Here is a 14,170-nt window from a genome sequence, read left to right on the forward strand (position 1 = left end):
GTTAACAGCTGACTTTCAACAGAAATGCTGTAAGACAGAAGGGAGAGGAAGGAAATATTTAAAGTGATGAAAGGGAAAAACCTACAACCAAGATTACTCTACCCACCAAGGATCCCATTAAGATTTGTTGGAGGGCTTCCCTGGTGGCGCAATGGTTGAGAATCCACCTGCCGATTCAGGGGACACGGGTTCATGCCCCAGTCTGGGAAGATCCCACGTGCTGCGGAGCGGCTGGGCCCGTGGGCCATGGCCGCTGAGCCTGCGCGTCTGGAGCCTGTGCTCTGCAATGGGAGAGGCCACAGCAGTGAGAGGCCCACATAACTCAAAAAAAAAAAAAAAAAAAAAGATTTGTTGGAGAAATAAATCATTTACAGACAAGCAAAAGCTAAGAGAATTCACACCACCAAACCAGTTTTACAACAATGCTAAAGGAACTTCTGTAGTCAGGAAACATAAGAGAAGGAAATAACCTACAATAACAAATCCACAATAATTATGAAAATGGTAATAGGAAAAAACATATTAATAATTCCCTTAAATGTAAATGGATTAAATGTTCCAACCAAAAGGCATAGACTGGCTGAATGGATACAAAAACAAGACCCATACATATGTTGTCTACAAGAGTCTCACTTTAGACCTAGGGACATATACTGCCTGAAAGTTCAGGGATGGAAAAAGATGTTACATTCAAATGGAAATCAAAAGAAAACTGGAATAGCAATTCTCATATCAGACAAAATAGATTTGAAAATAAAGACTATTACAAGAGACAAAGAAGGACACTACATAATGATCAAGGCATCAATCCAGGAAGAAGATTGTAAATATTTATACACCCAACATAGGGCCACCTCAATACATAAGGCAAATGCTAGCCATTAAAGGGGACATCAAGAGTAACAAAATCATGGTAGGGAACTTTAACACCCCACTTTCTTCAATGGACAGAGCATCCAAAATGAAAATAAATAAGGAAACGCAAGCTTTAAATGATACATTTGACAAGATGGACTTAATTTATATTTATAGGACATTCGATCCAAAAAAACCAGAATATACTTTCTTCTCAACTGCTCATGGAACATTCTCCAGGATAGATCATATCTTGGGTCACCAATCAAGTTTTAGTAAATTTAAGAAAATTGAAATTGTACCAAGTATCTTTTCCAACTGCAATGCTATAAGATTAGATATCAATTACAATAAATAATCTGTAAAAAATACATACACATGGAGGCTAAACAATAAGCTACTAAATTACCATGATATCACTGAAGAAATCAAAGAGGAAATTAAAAAAAAATACCTAGAAACAAATGACAATGAAAACTCGATGAACCAAAACTTATGGGTTGCAGCAAAAGCAATTTTAAGAGGGAAGTTTATAGCAATTCAACCTCACCTCAAGGAAGAATAAAGATCTCAAATAAACAACCCAACCTTACACCTAACGCAAAGAAGAGAAAGAAGAACAAAAAATAACCCAAAGTTAGCAGAAGGAAAGAAATCATAAAGATCAGATCAGAAATAAATGAAAAATAAATGAAGGAAACAATAGCAAAGATCAATTAAATTAAAAACTGGTTCTTTGAGAAGATAAACAAAATTGATAAAACATTTGCTATATTCATCAAGAAAAAAAGGGAGAAGATTCAAAACAATAGAATTAGAAATGAAAAAGAAGTAACAACTGACATAACAGGAATACAAATTATCATGAGACATTACTGCAAGAAAATATATGCCAATAGAATGGACAAACCAGGAAGAAATGGACAAATTCTTAGGAAAGCACAACCTTCTGAGACTGAGCCAGGAAGAAATAGAAAATATAAACAGACCAGTCACAAGCACTGAAACTGACACTGTGATTAAAAATCTTCCAACAAAGAAAAGCCCAGAACCAGATGGCTTCACAAGCGAAATCTACCAAACTTTAGAGAAGAGCTAACACATATCTTTCTTAAATTCTTTGAAAACACAGCAGAGAGAGCAACCGTCCCAAACTCATTCTATGAGGCCACCATCACATTGATATTAAAACCAGACAAAGATGTCACAAAGAAAGAAAACTACAGGCCAATATCACTGATTAACATTGATGTAAAACTCCTCAACAAAATACTAGCAAACAGAATCCAACACTACATTTAAAGGATCATATACCATGATCAAGTGACGTTTATCCCAGTAATGCAAGAATTCTTTAATATAAGCAAATCAATCAATTGATAAGCCATATTAACAAATTAAAGGAGAAAAATCATATGATCATCTCAATAGATGCAGAAAAAGCTTTTGACAAAATTCAACACCCATTTATGATAAAAACCCTCCAGAAAGTAGGCATAGAGGGAACTTACCTGAACATAATAAAAGCCATATATGACAAACTCACAGCCAACATTGTTTTCAATGGTGAAAAACTGAAACCATTTCCTCTAAGATCCAGAACAAGACAAAGTTGTCCACTCACACCACTATTATTTAACATAGTTTTAGAAGGTTTAGCAACAGCAATCAGAGAAGAAAAAGAAATAAAAGGAATCGAAATCAGAAAACAAGAAGCAAATCTGTCACTGTTTGCAGATGACATGATAATATACATAGAGAATCCTAAATATGCTACCAGAAGACTACTAGAGCTAATCAATTAATTTGGTAGAGTAGCAGGATACAGAATTAATGGACAGAAATCTCTTGCATTACTGAACACTAATGTTGAAAAATTTGAAAGAGATATTAAAGAAACACTGCCATTTACCATTGCAACAAAAGAATAAAACAGCTAGGAATAAACCTCCCTAAGGAGACAAAAGACCTGTATGCAGAAAACTATGACAGTGATGAAAGTAATTAAATATGATACAAACAGACACAAAGATACACCATGTTCTTGGATTGGAAGAATCAACAAAAAAATAAACAACCCAACCTAAAAATATATAGACATTTCTCCAAAGAAGATATACAGATTGCCAACAAACACATGAAAGGATGCTCAATATCACTAATCATTAGAGAAATGCAAATCAAAACTACAATGAGGTATCACCTCACACCAGTCAGGATGGCCATCATCAAAAAATCTACAAACAATAAATGCTGGTGAGGGTGTCAAGAAAAGGGAACCCTCTTGCACTGTTGGTGGGAATGTAAATTGATACAGTCACTATGGAGAACAGTATGGAGGTTCCTTAAAAAACTAAAAGTAGAACTACCATATGATCCAGCATATACCCATATTCCCACTACTGGACATATACCATGCAAAAACCAAAATTCAAAAAGTCATGTACCACAGCGTTCATTGCAGCTCTATTTACAAAAGCCAGTACATGGAAGCAACCTCAGTGTCCACGGACAGATGAATGGTTAAAGAAGATGTGGCACATATACACAAGGGAATAGTACTCAGCCAGAATAAGAAAAAAACTGAGTTTTTTGTAGTGAGGTGGATGGACCTAGAGTCTTACATACAGAGTGAAGTAAGTCAGAAAGAGAAAAACAAATACTGCATGCTAACCTATATATTTGGAATCTAAAAAAAAAAAGGGGGGGGGGGCTCTCGAGAACCTAGAGGCAGAAAAGGAATAAAGATGCAGACATAGAGAATGGACTTGAGGACACAGGGATTGGGAAGGGTAAGCAGGGACAAAGTGAGAGAGTGGCATGGACATATATACACTTCCAAATGTAAAATAAATAGCTAGTGGCAACCAGCCACATAGCACAGGGATATCAGCTCGGTGATTTTTGACCACGTAGAGGGGTGTGATATGGTGGGTGGGAGGGAGATACAAGAGGGAGGATAAATGGTTATATGTGTATATGTATAGGTGATTCACTTGTTATAAATCAGAAACTAACACACCATTGTAAAGCAATTATACTCCAATAAAGATATTATTTTAAAAAGATCAGTGTTTTCAAGGATGTTGTATGTATTATTTTCCAGGTTCAACGTTCTTGTTAAGTCCTTTTTCTAAGCATCCATCTCTTAAGCATTTGATGGATAAATTCTTTATTGCTCTGTAAACTAACCACTGTGATAACGGCCAACAGGTTCACAAGGGCTTGGGGTTTTATGTATGATATGGACTACATGAAACTCGTTTAATATAATGTCTTAAAATCTGTTCAAATAGTAAAACGTGATCCAGAATAGCCACTCAGAATTCATAATGAACCATTGGTAAAAATGTTCAATGTATAGAAAGCTCTTAAATAAGCTAATTTGTACTGACTGAAAAAGAAATAGGTGGCCAAAGGCATTAATTATTTTAATAAATAATTTTCAACATCTATGTGTTACACTGAAGCAGATATAAAGAAACACGACTTTGTAACAGAAAAGGAGCTTATGATCTAGTCATATATACCTACCTGCTAAATATTAAAAAAAAAAATCAGTAACCATCAGTTGATGCTTATCCTATATTGACAAATGGCTGAATGGCTTGGGAAAAATTGTTCCAGCCAGTGACAAGGAGCCTTGGGGAGTCTCTTTACATTTTTTTTTAATTGTGGTAAAATTTGAGTAACTTAAAATTTACCAGTTGAACGATTTTAAGTTTGCAAATCTGTGGCTTTAAATACGTTTACAGAGTTGTGCAACCATTTCCACTATCCATTTCTACAACTTTTTATCCTCTGAAACAAAAACTTTGTACTCACTAAACAACAACTTCGCATTCAAAAAAATAAATAAATAAAAAGAAAAAGAAAAAAAAAGTAAAGCAAACTTGTATTATGTTTTTCTGTTAAATTATCTATGCTGCTGATCCCAACAATTAAACATAAATTCTACTATTTTAACGTGTTGGCTTGTGCTACAATATTAACTTCCTACCTTTACCATCTCCTTTCAGAGTTTTGAAGAGGAGTGAAGGTGCCATTTACAAAAATGACAGTGAGCATTATGTCCATCTTCCCCTTCAGCTTACACATGGAGAAATAGGCAGAATCACCCTGAAGATTTACTCATGACAAGGGAAGAGACATAAAAGTTTGATGACGAAGTAATTTTAAGAAATTAACTTTGGTTAATTTATCTGACCTTGTTTTAAGAGGTACAGCTGTGCTGAGTCCACAGAGAGCTGCAGCCAAGCAGTGCCTTGACTAAGTGGCTCTTCAGCAAATGCAGTGGTTTGCTATGATTGTTCTTTCTTTCCTCTATGTAGGATGATACTTCCCCTTTTCTCACCTTTCCTTTCTCACAGTATGTCTGTTCTTTGCCTGGAAATACCAATGTTTATCTATCTCTCTTGCTAACGGGAAGACTGAGAGGATAAGGATAAATTCAACCATGGATTTCTCCACTCACTGATCTCATAATATTTTACCAATCCAGGTACCATGTATAGCTGTGAATACTTTAAGGAATAAATATTGAAGTTTTAAAAGTGGAATGATCTTCTACTATATAACATTGTCCTCTGGTAAGAGTTGTTACATCATGCTGTTGAACAAGGCCTTTCCCTATTCTACAATGGTCTATGGAAATATTTTTTTTAATCCAACTGTAGTCACTTTAGGAAGTTCCCAATCATCTGTATTTTCATTACTATTCCAAATCCCTCCTGTTGATATTTTATATTACTAACATTTAATTGTTCATTCAACAGTCTTCACTGACTGCTGACTCTATGATAAACACTGGGAAAGACACTAGAGATATAACAGTGGGCAAAAAAGGAATCATATCCCTACCCTCACAGTACTTACAGTTAAATGTGCAAGAGAGAACTTAACAAATCTCACATATTATATCTATTTTTAAAATACATGTTTATTGGAGTATAATTGCTTCACAGCACTGTGTTAGTTTCTGTTGTACAGCAAAGTGAATCAGCCATATGCATTCATATATCCCCATATCGCATCCCTTTTGAGCCTCCCTGCCACCTTCCTTATCCCACCCCTCTAGGTTGTCACAAAGTATTGAGCTGATCTCCCTGTGCTATGCTGCTGCTTCCTACTAGCTTTGCCTCAGTTTCCCCCTCCCCACCCCCATGTCCTCAAGTCCATTCTCTATGTCTGGGTCTTTATTCCTGCCCTGCCACTTTTTAAAAAAAAAAAAATATTCAATATATAGGCATTAGCATATGGTATTTGTTTTTCTTTTTCTGACTTACTTCACTCTGTATGATAAACTCTAGGTCTATCTATCTCATTATAAACAGTTCAATTACTTTTCTTTTTATGGCTGAGTAATATTCCATTGTACATATGTGCCACATCTTCTTTATACATTTATCTGTCCATGGACACTAAGGTTGCTTCCATGTCCTGGCTATTGTAAATAGAGCTGCAATGAATATTGTGGTACATGACTCCTTTAGAATTATGGTTTTCTCAGGGTTTATGCCCAGTAGTGGGATTTCTGGGTCATATGGTAGTTCTATTTTTAGTTTTTTATGGAACCTACATACTGCTCTCCATAATGGTCGTATCAATTAACATTCCCACAAACAGTGCAGGAGTGTTCCTTTTTCACCCCATCCACAGCATTTATTGTTTCTAGATTTTTTGATAATGGACATTCTGACCTGTGTCAGGTGATACCTCGTTGTCATTTTGATTTGTATTTCTTTAATAATTAGTGACATTGAACATCTTTTCATGTACCTTTTGGCCTTTGTATGTCTTCTTTGATGAAGTGTCTATTAAGGTCTTCTACCCATTTTTTAATTGGGTTGCTTGTTTTTTTGATATTGAGCTGCATGGGCTTCTTGTAAATTTTGGAGATTAATCCTTTGTCAGTTGCTTCATTTGCAAATATTTTCTCCCATTCTGAGGGCTGCCTTTTCACCTTGTTTATGGTTTCCTTTGTTGTGAAAAAGCTTTGAAGTTTCATTAGGTCCCATTTTTTATTTTTGTTTTTATTTCCATTACTCTAGGATGTGGGTCAAAAAAGATCTTTCTGTGGTTTATGTCAAAGAGTGTTTTTCCTTTGTTTTCATCTAAAAGTTATATAGTGTCTGGTTTTACATCTAGGTCTTTAATCCATTTTGAGTTTGTTTTTGTGTAAGGTGTTAGGTAGTGTTCTAATTTCATTCTTTTACATGTAGCTGTCCAGTTTTCCCAGCACCACTTATTGAAGAGGCTCTCTTTTCTCCATTGTATGTTCTTGCCTGCTTTGTCAAAAAGTATGTGACTATGTGTGCTTGTGTTTAACTCTGGTTTTTCTATCCTGTACCATTGATCTATACTTCAATTTTTGTACCAGTACCATCCTGTCTTAATTACTGTAGTTTTGTAGTTTTGAAGTCAGAGAGCCTGATTCCTCCAGCTCCATTTTTCTTTCTCAGGATTGCTTTGGCTATTTGGGGTCTTTTGTGTTTCCATACAAATTGTAAATTTTTTTGTTCTAAATCTGTGAAGAATGCCATTGGTAGTTTGGTATGTATTGCATTGAATCTGTAGATTGCTTTGGGTAGTATAATCATTTTCACAATATTGATTCTTCCAATACAAAGACTTGGTATATTTCTCCATTTTTTTATGTCCTCTTTGATTTCTTTCATCAGTGTTTTGTACTTTTCTGAGTACAAGTGTTTTGCCTCGTTAGGTAGGTTTATTCCTAGGTATTTTATTCTTTGTGTTGTGATAGTAAATGGGGTTGTTTCCTTAATTTCTCTCTCTGATTTTTCGTTGTTAGTGTATAGGAATGCCAGAGATTTCTGTGCATTAATTTTGTAACCTGAAACTTTACCAAATTCATTGTTTAGTTCTAGTAATTTTCTGGTGTCATCTTTAGGATTTTCTATGTGTATTATCATGTCATCTGCAAACAGTGACAGTTTTACTTCTTCTTTTCCAGTTTGTATTCCTTTTATTTCTTTTTCTTCTCTGATGACCATGGCTAGGACTTCCAAAAATATGTTGAATAATAGTGGTGAGGGTGGAAAACCTTGTTTTGTTCCTGATCTTAGTGGAAATGCTTTCAGTTTTTAACCATTGAGTATGATGTTTGATGTGGGTTTGTTGTATATGACCTTTATTATGTTGATACAGTTTCCCTCTATGCCCATCTTCTGGAGAGCTTTTATCATAAATGGGTATTGAAATTTGTCAGAAGCTTTTTCTGCATCTATTGAGATAATCATATGGTTTTAATTCTTCAGTTTGTTAATATGGCGTATCACATTGTTTGATTTGCATATACTGAAGAATTGGTGCATCCCTGGGATAAACCCCACTTGATCATGGTATATGATGCTTTTAATATGTTGTTGGGTTCTATTTGCTAGTATTTTGTTCAGGGTTTTTGCATCTATGTTAATCAGTGATATTGGTCCATAATTTTCTTTTTTTGTGATATCTTTTTCTTTTTTTGTAGTATCATTGTCTGGTTTTGGTATAAGGGTGATGGTGCCTTCATAGAATGAATTTGGGAGTGTTCCTCCCTCTGTAAATTTTTGGAAGAGATTGAGAAGGATCAGTGTTAGCTCTTCTCTAAATGTTTGATAGAATTTGCCTGTGAAGCCATCTGGTCCTGGATTTTGTTTGATGGAAGATTTTTAATTACAGTTTCAATTTCATTACTTGTGATAGGCCTGTTTATATTTTCTAATCCTTCCTGGTTCAGTCTTGGAAAATTGTACCTTTCCAAGAATTTGCTCATTTCTTCATGACTGTCCATTATATTGGCATATAGTTGTTTGTAGTAGTCTCTTAAAATCCTTCGAATTTCTTCAGTGTCAGTTGTGCTTTCTCTTTGTTCATTTCTAATTTTATTGATTTGCATGCTCTCCTTTTTTTTTTTGATGAGTCTGGATAAGGGTATATCAATTTTATTTATCTTTTCAAAGAACCACGTTTTAGTTTTACTGACCTTTGCTGTTGCTTTTTCATTTCTATTTCATTTATTTCTGCTCTGATCTTTGTGATTTCTTTCCTTCTACTGAGTTTGGGTTTTCTTTGTTCTTCTTTTTCTAGGTGCTTTAGGTATAAGGTTAGATTGTTTATTTCAGAATTTTCTTGCCTCTTGGGATGAGCTTGAATGGTTATAAACTTCCCTCATAGAACTGCTTTTGCTGCATCCCACAAGTTTTGGGTGGTTGTGGTTTCATTGTCATTTGTATATATATATATATATATATATATATATATATATATATATATATATATATATATATATATATATATATATATATATATATATATATATATATATATATATATATATATATATATATATATATATATATATATATATATATATATATATATATATATATATATATATATATATATATATATATATATATATATATATATATATATATATATAATTTCTTCTTTGATTTCTTCCATGATGTCTTGGTTATTTAGAAGCACATTGTTTAGCCTCCATGTATTTGTGGTTTTTACAGTTTTTTTTTTTTCCTGTAACTGATTTCCAATCTCATAGCATTGTGGTCAGAAAAGATGTTTGATACAATATCAATTTTCTTAAATTTTCTGAGCCTTGATTTGTGACTCAAGGTGTGATCTAACCTGGAGAATGTTCTCTGTGCACTTGGGAAGAAAGTGTATTCTGCCACTTTCAGGTGGAATGTTCTATAAATACCAATTAAATCTTTCTGGTCTATTGTGTCATTTAAAGCTTGTGTTTATTTATTTTCTGTCTGGATGATCTGTCTATTGGTGTAAGTAGGGTGTTAAATGTCCCTACTATTATTGTGTGACTGTCGATTTCTACTTTCATGGTTGTTAGCATTTGCCTTATGTATTGAGGTGCTCCTATGTTGGGTGCATAGACTTTTATTATTGTTATATATTTTTCTTGGATTGATCCCTTTATCATTATGTAGTGTCTTTCCCTATCTCTTGTAACAGTCTTTATATTAAACTCTATTTTATCTCATATGAGTATTTTACTCCTGCTTTCTTTTGATTTCCATTTGCATGGAATATTTTTTTCCATCCCTTCACTTTCAGTCTGTATGTGTCCCTAGGTCTTAAGTGGGTCTCTTGTAGACAGCATATATATATATATATATATATATATATATATATATATATATATATATATATATATATATATATATGTATATAGATAGATAGATAGATAGATAGATAGATATAGATATAGATATAGATATGTCTTGTTTTCGTATCCATTCAGCCAGTCTGTGTCTTTTGGTTGGAGCCTTTAATCTATTTACATTCAAAGTGATTTTCAATTTGTTTGTTCCTATTACCTTTTTCTTAACTGTTTTGCATTTGTTTTTGTGGGTCTTTTTCTTTTCTTGTTTTTCCCCCCAGAGAAGTTTCTTTAACATTTGTTATAAAGCTGGTTTTGTGGTGCTCAATTCTCTTAGTTTTTGCTTGCCTGTAAACCTTTTGACTTCTCCATCGAATCTGAATGAGATCCTTTCTAGGTAGAATAATGTTCATTGTAGGTTTTTCTCTTTCATCACGCTAAGTATATCCTGCCTCTCCCTTCTGGCTTGCAGATTTTCTGCCGAAAAATCAGCTGATCACCTTATGGGGATTCCTTTGTATATTATTTTTTGTTTTTCCCTTGTTGCTTTTAACATTTTTTTGTGTATTTAATTTTTGTTAGTTTGATTAATATGTGTCTTGGTGTGTTTCTCCTAGTGTTTGTCTTGTAAGGGACTCTCTGTGTTTCCTGTGCTCCTTGGGTGACTATTTCCTTTCCCCTGTTAGGGAACTTTTCCACTATAATCTCTTCAAATATTTTCCCAGACCCTTTCTTTTTCTCTTTTTCCTCTTAGACTGCTATAATTTGAATGTTAGTGCATTTAGTGTTGTCCCCAAGGTCTTTGAGATTGTCTTTAATTCTTTTAATCTTTTTTGATTTATTCTGCTTCTTCATAGTTATTTCTACCTTTTTGTCTTCTGGCTCTCTTATTCATTCTTCTATCTCAGTTATTCTGTTATTGATTCCTTCTAGTGTATTATTCATTTCAGTTATTGTGCTGCTCACCTCTGTTTGTTCTTTAGTTCTTCTAGATATTTGTTAAAAATTTCTTATATTTTCTCAATCCATGCCTCCATTCTATTTCTGTGATTCTGAATCATCTTTACTATTTTACTCTGAATTCTTTTTCAGGTAGATTGCCAATTTCCTTTTCATTTATTTGGGTTTATAGGTTTTTACCTTGTTCCTTCATCTGTGACATATTTTTTGCCATCTCATTTTTTTTTTTTTTTGATGTGTGGGATTGCATTCCTCTCTTACTGGTTGTTTGTCTTGAGGCTCCCATAACTGGAGTTTGTCAGCTGTTGGATAGAGCCGGGTCCTGGTGCCGAGATGAGGACCTCCAGGAGACCTCACTCTGATTAATATTCTCTGGGGTCTGAAGTTCTCTGTTTGTCCAGTGGTTTGGACTCAGAACTCCCACTGAAGGAGCTTCACCCAACCCCTGGCTTGTGAACAAAGATCCCACAAGCCATGTGGGGTGGGAAAAAAAAAGGACAACAGTAACAATAAGTAAAAAATAAAATGAGACTAGGAAACTTCCCGATATGTTAGAAAGAATATAAAAATAGAAATGCAGATGAAACAACTGGAAGGTAAAACAGAACCACAATGGTAAAAAAAAGAGAAGGAAAAAAAATGTGGAAGTGGGCTTGGCTGTGGAGGGTGGGGCCTAGGCATGGGTGAGGCTTGGGTGGTGAGCGGAGCCTATTCTTAGGACTCACAGGGCTGGAAAAAGGCCTGGGGAGTGTGCAGGCTGGGGCTTAGGCTCAACAGAACAGAAGGGACCCAGGCGTTCCTCGTGACTCTTGTCTCAGAGGACAGGGTACACCACCTTGGAGCTCAGCAGGCTTCCTGGGTCCGAGTGGGCAAGGCAAACACCCTCTGGTCCTCTCCTACTCCTCCAGTCCTGGAGCATTCCTTCCACCTGCCTCTCCTGTTCTCCACCAGCCTCCCTCCTATGCCCCCAGGACCAACACAGCCCAGAGAGGGCCACTGAGGACATAGGACCCAGCCTGAGAGATGAGCAGACTTCCCTGACATATTGGGCATGGGAAACGCTGGGTGCACTCCCCTCTGATCCAAACTCTTGAGGGTCCCTCCAAGAGTGGGAACCCCTCCTCCCTCTCAGCCACCCATCAGGGGCACCAGTCCTGTCCAGCCTCCACTTCTCCTCCCCCCTCACTCACCCCACATCTTACCATTCGCTTGGGGGTTCCTCCCATCTCCTTGGGCAACGAGGTCCCCTACCAGTGTCCGGCAGGTGCCTTAGTTGTGGGGAGATGCAAACTCCGTGCCTTCTCACACCACCATCTTGACTCTGACTCTTACATATTATATCTTTAGTGCTTAAACAATGCATTGTACAAAGCATTACATTTCACCAATGTGCAGTATGCTTTACATGAAGAAGTAATTAAACTGAGAACTAATATGAAGAGTAAATGATACTTATGAAATCCAGATGAGGGTGGTAGAGAAGAATAACATGTTTCAGGAAGAGTAGGGTAGCCAGATTTATCAAATAAAAATGCAGAATATACTTCTGCCTCTGGAAAAATCAAATAGACATACTTTTCCCTATTCTTTCTGCTAAATACACTAAAAACCTCGGTTATTACATATAAAATGTATATCAGAAGACTGAAAAGTAGAGAGAAGTCAGAATGGATAGGGACCACATAACCCAAAGGCTAACATGGTTCTGAGTTCCCTGAGTTTACTTTTTTTATATCAACCATCCTGTATTTGGAACTGAAGAGTCCAGAAACCTGGAAATGCCAATGGCCTAAACAAAAGCCTGCTCTCTCTAACCAAAAGACCTGGAAAGGTGCTGACTAGGAAGAGATAAACCTTTAGAAAATAGCTACTCTACTGCTCCCAAATACCACAGAAAACTGTATGACCCCATCCCCACTCATTCTAGTCAGAAAAGGCTGATCAAGGAGTCTAGATATCTACTTCTTCTTTTTATTTTTTTAGCATTCATTTCTTTTTTTATGGAGTATAGTTGACTTACAATGTTGTGTTAGTTTCAGGTGTACAACAGTGTACGTCAGTTATACATATACAAATATCCACTCTTTTTTAGATTATTTTCCCATATAAGCCATTACAGAGTATTTAGTAGAGTTCCCTGTGTTATATAGTAAGTCCTTATTAGTTATTATTTTATATATAAAATAGTGTGTAAATGTCAATCCCAATCTTCCAATTTATCCCTCCTCCCCCCTTACTGCCTCGTAATCATAACTTTGTTTTCTACATCTGTAACTCTATTTCTGTTTTGTAGATAAGTTTATTTGTAACCTTTTTTAGATTCCACAAATAAGCAACATCATATATTTGTCTTTCTCTGTCTGACTGTCTGACTTACTTCACTCAGTATGACAATATCTAGGTCTATCCATGTTGCTGCAAATGGCAATATTTTGTTCTTTTTTATGGCTAAGTAATATTCCATTGTATAATATATATGGTACTGCATCTTTTTTATCCATTCATATGTTGATAGACATTTAGGTTGCTTTAATGTTCTGGCTATTGTAAATAGTGTTGCAATAAAGATTGGGCTGCAGGTATCTTTTTGAATTATGGTTTTCTCCAGATATATGCCCAGGAGTGGGATTGCTGGATCATATGGTAGCTCTATTTTTAGTTTTTTAAGGAACTTCCATACTGTTCTCCATATTGGCTATACCAACTTGCATTCCCACCAACAGTGTAGGAGGGTTCTGTTTTCTCCAAGGTCCCCCACTATTATTGTGTTAATATCAATTTCCCCTTTTATGACTGTTAGCATTTGCCTTTTATAATGAGGTGCTCCTATGTTGGGTGCATAAATATTTACAGTTGTTATATCTTCCTCTTGGATTGATACCTTGATCATTATGTAGAGTACTTCCTTGTCTCTTGTAACAGTCTTTATTTTAAGTCTATTTTTTCTGATATGTATATTACTACTCCAGCTTTCTTTTGATTTCCATTTGCATGGAATATCTTTTTCCATACCTTCACTTTCAGTCTGTATGTGTCCCTAGGTCTAAAGTGGGTCTCTTGTAGAAAGCATATATATGGGTCTTGTGTTTGTATCCATTCAACCAGCCAGGTCTTTTGGTGGGAGCATTTAATCCATTTACATTTAAGGTAATTATTGATATGTGTGTTCCTATTGCCATTTTCTTAATTGTTTTGAGTTTGTTTTGTAGGTGC

The sequence above is a fragment of the Mesoplodon bidens genome, assembly GCF_964165515.1.
Source record: "Mesoplodon bidens genome assembly, chromosome: 13".
Lineage (NCBI taxonomy): Eukaryota > Metazoa > Chordata > Mammalia > Artiodactyla > Ziphiidae > Mesoplodon > Mesoplodon bidens.